We start from the raw sequence: 6,062 nt of genomic DNA on the forward strand, positions 1-6,062 counted from the left end.
CGCTCATCTGAGCATTACGATTAAGATCTTCAGGCAACGGCAAGGTGATAGGAAGGGCAACGCCGACCTCAATGTTGTTGGCGCTATCACCAGCCTTAACCGGCTTGTCGTCGATTGTAATTGGCGGGGCCCAGGGGGAATCATGTTTTAATGACCCCGAGGTGGTCGCAGAGGACGACCTCGGCCTCTTTGATATGGTAGATTCGGATGGTTGGGCCTCGGCGGGCCTTTTCTCGGCAGCAGAATGGGTCTTATCACTCTCAGCTAATTTTGAAATTGGCAAGGTGTCCTCAGTATCAATCTGAGTCACCGTTGCCTTTGGCTAAGCCTTCTTCTGCCTTTTTTTGTTTCGGCTTGGTTTGAGGTTGGGATGATGCTGGTTGAGCGTCGACAGTGGATGGGATGTCAGCCAAGAGGTCTTCAGTGACTGCTTTCTGGCGGCCCATCTTAGCAGCAAAAATAGTTCGGCGTCGTCGTCGGCGTTGAGATGGTGGGATCAATTGTGGAGCTGAGGTGAATGGCTGCTCTGCTGGATCAAAGGTCGATCCTTGATCTGGCCGAGATGAGGAGGTTGTTGGAGGAGTTGTAGCGGAAGGGGGAGAATGGCTTTTCTTCCTCTTTAGGACGTCGGGAAGTACCGACTTATAGGACGGGATGAAGTTGAGTACCAAAAGGGCTCTACGCTTGTGGACTGGCAGATTCAATAGCTTCTTCAAACCTTTGCTGGGGAAAAAGGACTTGCGGAAGCCTTTTTCTTGTTGGGGAAGAGCTGCAAGAAAAACAAACATTAGAACAAACAAAGTATTGAAGACTTTAAAAAATAAGTAAGTATAAACATTGAGCTCTTACCATTACCATCTACAAAAACTGTTCGAGGAAGAGGGTAGAGGTGGAGGTCCTCATCTGGAGCGAACTCCCAGTTTCCCGAGATAATGAAGTAATCATCTCCGGCTCCCTTGTTGGAGTCTGGGAGTCGGCGTTGAGTTGGTGGGATTAGTTGTGGAGCTGAGGTGGATAGCTGCTCTACTGGATCAGAGGTCGATCCTTGATTTGGCCGAGATGAGGAGGCTGTTGGAAGAGTTGTGGCGGAAGGGGGAGAATGGCTTTTCTTCCTCTTTGGGACGTCGGGAAGTACTGACTTGTAGGACGTGATGAAGTTGAGTACCAAAGGGGCTCTGCGCTTGTGAACTAGCAGATCCAATAGCTTCTTCAAACCTTTGCTGGGGAAAAAGGACTTGCGGAAGCCTTTTTCTGGTTGGGGAAGAGTTGCAAGAAAAACAAACATTAGAACAAACGAAGTATTGAAGACTTTAAAAAACAAGTAAGTATAAACATTGGGCTCTTACCATTACCCTCTACTAAAACTGTTCGAGGAAGAGGGTAGAGGTGGAGGTCCTCATCTGGAGTGAACTCCCAGTTCCCCGAGATAATGAAGTAATCATCTCCGGCTCCCTTGTTGGAGTCTGGGGGTCGGTGTTAAGATGGTGGGATCGGTTGTGGAGCTGAGGTGGATGACTGCCCTGTTGGATCAGAGGTCGATCCTTGATCTGGCCGAGATGAGGAAGTTGTTGGAGGAGTTGTGGCAGAAGGGGGAGAATGGCTTTTCTGAATGGCTTTTCTTCCTCTTTGGGACATCGGAAAGTACCGACTTGTACGACGTGATGAAGTTGAGTACCAAAGGGTCTCTGCGCTTGTGGACTGGCAGATCCAATAGCTTCTTCAAACCTTTGCTGGGGAAAAAGGACTTGTGGAAGCCTTTTTCTGGTTGGGGAAGAGCTGCAAGAAAAACAAACATTAGAACAAATGAAGTATTGAAGACTTTAAAAAAACAAGTAAGTATAAATATTGGGCTCTTGCCATTACCCTCTACAAAAACTATTCGAGGAAGAGGGTAGAGGTGGAGGTCCTTATCTGGAGCGAACTCCCAGTTCCTCGAGATAATGAAGTAATCATCCCCAGCTCTCTTGTTGGAGTCTGGGAGGTTGGCAACAATTTTGTACTCGGTAGACCTCGGTTTAAGGTAGTAAATATAACCTTTCTCTAATTTGAGGCCACACATGGTGTAGCAGTATTGGATGTCGGCTAGGTAACCCTAGCATTCTCCTGTTTGTCTAAGGCTATTATACCGTTAATGACTCGGTAGGAATTGATGGCGAGCTGCATTGGGTTCAATTTATAGTAATGAAGTATCTCACGGAAGAGGATGTTGAGTGGGAGCCTAAGATCGCACCCAATAAAAGCAATAATAGGAAAGAGCATAGAATCAATTGTGGGCATGATGGAGTCATCTTCCCCAGCCAATCTAAGGTGAACGTCGGCTGGAATGGAGAACTCCCGCCTAAAGTATTCTAATTTGGTCAGGGTGTCTACCCTATGCTTCCACATATCCATGACGTCGGCTTAAGGGAAGGTATATAAATTGGAAATAAAGTGTTTCATAAAGGCTTAGAAGACCTTGGCAAAACCTAAAGTTCACGTTGGGATAAGAATTTGTGGAAATCAGAGGGGGATTCGTTACAGTTTTCCCTAAGATTCGTGTGTTCTAGGGAAAAACTCAAACCTAAGTCTAAGCAAACGAAGATTGAAGGCAAGAATCTGGAGAAAATACAGAAAACACAAACGAGAGCAATGATTCAGAATCAAGGATAGTGGTGAATCATCAAGAACACTGTGACAGAGTGTGTATAAGGGTGCAAGGCAAAGAATAGAGGCAAAAAGATCAACATATATATTTGTAATAAAAAATATGAATGAAACCACAGTAACGAAACACAAATACAAACAGAATTCAAAGAGAAACCAAGAACTGGAAACCAGGAGGGAACAAAAGCTTACCAGAGAAGTGAAGCCGGTGTTGAAGACGCCGGAGTCAGGGGGCAGTTACAATCAGAAGAGGACAGTGGAAGCTTCACCGGAGAAGAGGAATGAAAGCTGTTACAGAGCTTGAAAATCTGGAAACAATGGCATATTTTGGAGAGAGAAGTTAGAGAGAGAAAGAGTTGGGAGCTTGAGAACGAGGATGCAAAAGTGAAGAGACAGAGAGAGAGAATTGATTTTGATCAAAACGCGGAAGAATGGCGGCGAAACACCATCAATGACCCTATAACAACGTATTTGTCAGACGGCGCATGCAGGCGCGAGACGACTTACAAGCGCGTATCGAACACGGTCCAGTGAGGGACAAACGCGTGGCAGAAATGGTTGATTTATTTTGCGTGACAGCTCATACGCATGATAAAACTCTTGGAATTCTTGGTTTAATAAAGCAATGAACTCGGCTGATAGGAAGATCTCGACTAAATAACTCAAATGAACTAGGTTATTGGTTCTAAAAACTTTGATGAGACAGACTACAGGACCTGGATATGTGAAGCCGATGTATTATGACCTCGGTAAATGGATAATATAGCAAGATAGTCGACATGCACGATATAGGTTCCATCACCTCAAGATGCCGAGGTAATAGAACCTAGGAGGCAGTTATGGGGATATATTTTCTGAGTACCAACACGTGGCCAAAGTGACGCCGACGTGTCAGTCGGGGTGCCACGTGTCCTGGTCGCGATGCCGAGGTGATCTCGGCTAGGCCTAGGTTTTCTCCAAAGATATCGGAGTCAGGGATAAGCGGATAAGGGACAAGAGTCCTAGAATGAGGAAAGACTTCAGCCTAGATAAGGATAAAGCTCTTAGGGAGTTTATCTTTATCTATTGGAGAGTCCAAGATAAGTACTGAGTAGGAGTCCATTGAAGCTAGGCTTCTATTGGGACTAGGATTGTGTTGGCTATAAAAGAGAGGCACCCCCTTTGGGTCTAAGGTACGCAATTTGTACTCTGAACAGTGAATTGAGCACTTTTTCTATCTTTGAGAGATAACTGACTTGATCATCGGAGTGCCCCCGAGTAGACGAACCACCGTCGGAATCTCTTCTTTTTGTTGCAGGTCATTCAGACGCTATCTATTCTGTCAGTGCTCTCCAGTTGAATACTGAGTTGGGAATGTGGTCAGAAATTCACTCACACATTGTGTGAGTGAATAAGTCATTTATAAAAATCTGAATAACAAATTTCTAGAGCAGGTGCAAGAATAAGTCATTTATAAAAATACCTCTAGAGCCGTTCAAAGTGTGTTGTATATTTATGTAAATATCTTTTTAAAATTATTTTTAGTTTTCATGCTTGATTGTTTGTTAAAGGAAATAATGCTCACTTGGACTATCTCTAATAGTTTACCAAATGATTCATTACATTAAAATTTGATGAAAAAATTCACTTTTTGCTACTCCAACTCATCACCAAATCTCTCATCAAAGTGATGATGGATGTATCTTTCATCAAATCACTATTCATAGTCGTTTGATTTTCATCACCAGATGTCCCCTGGATGAACATCTAAAATCAAAATTTTGTAAAAAAAATTACTTTAGCCGATTGACCGACCGAACATCCACTCGATTGACTGGTGATTTGATGAAGCTTTAAAAATTTCCGTTTGAACACTTGATAATAAATGAAATTTTTACTCAAACTTAATAATAATATAAATAAATAAATAAAAAAGATGAACCGTTAGAGATACACTTAGGCCAAGTTTGGGAAGACTAAATAAGTGTACTTTTTGACTTTTCTTGTATTATGTGTAGAAAAAGTAGAGAAGAGATGTTGATTGATGTGACCCAAAAAAAATAAAAAGATGAAATAAGTGCACTTTTTTAATTTAGCCAAACTTGACCTTAGTTGTTGCAAAGAAAGTGCAGAGAATACAATAAAAATGTATGAAGAAAGCTTTGGCCTTATACATATATATATATATAGAGGTGTAAATTTGGCTCGCAGCTGTGGGCAGCCCGGAGCCCTCCTGCGGCCTGGGATAGGTTAGATCTGAGTTGGATTGGAGATCACTACTCGCACATTTGAGTTCACCATTCACAAATCTCTCCATCTGCTCAAACAACGATATTGTTTATCCAGTCAGGTACTCACCAACGACGACGACACATCAGATTTGAGTGGGAGAAAGAGACAATGGGTCTGGTGGCGGTGGTGTGACAATGGAGCTGGATTTCTAGCAGTGGAGCTGGGGGCGTCGATGACGTTAATGGAAATGACGGTGGCGGATTGAAGGCGACTAGCAAATTGAGAAAGAGGGAGGCCGAATAACCATCATGGTAGTTACGGCAATCACAGATCTGCGAATTAGACTTCTCTCACTCTCAATAATTTCTATTTTCTTAAAAACCAAGACATCTTATTTTATTTCATTTGATCGTTTTGTAATCTGTTTCAAAAATCTATTACATGTCTTTCATTTGATCCTTTTCTTATGATTTGAACAAACACATGCTTTTTTGATGGCTTCTTGCCTTCAGTGTCTCAAATTTCGTTTATGTGGAGAGAGATGAAGAGAGAGGGGATGAGAGAGAAAGAGGAGAAGTAATATATGTATGGGTGGATAGTTTCGTCATTTTGTAGGAATTTGTTTTCAAGGACAAAGTATTTAAGAATATAAATTTTTGAGATGATTTGTAATTCTTTTTAGTTGAATAAATGAGTTTGAGAGAAAATTTGATTAATTAATATGTACAATGTGAGAGAATTAAAAAGGAAAGAGGAGAAATGAGAGAGAAAAATTAATTAATTAATTTATTAATAAATAAATAAATAAGAGAAAGAGAGAGGAGAGAGAAAAGAATAATTTTAAAAATTGATTAACTAAACATATTTTTTGATTTTGGTTTTTTCAGAAGTTATATATCACTAAAAATGAAGCTCTATACATTTGGCAATGAAAAAGAAATTAAAATATCACATCACATGAGACTCACAATTTCTTAGGGATAATTATTCAGTATTCATAGGCCATGTTTGATTCACAATACTAATAGTGAGATATTAATAATCCTATCAAATTAGTGTGGTATTAATTATCCCACCCCTACCCTATTACTAATAATCCTACAAATTTGTTGGATTAATTATCCATTGGATTAATAGTCCTAAACCAAAATGTCAAAACAAACATAGGATGATTGGGCCCACGGATTAATAATCCTAATCCTATGCTT

Source organism: Camellia sinensis, chromosome 10 (genome assembly GCF_055761805.1).
Source record: "Camellia sinensis isolate YWXY chromosome 10, ASM5576180v1, whole genome shotgun sequence".
In the NCBI taxonomy this organism is placed as follows: Eukaryota; Viridiplantae; Streptophyta; class Magnoliopsida; order Ericales; family Theaceae; genus Camellia; species Camellia sinensis.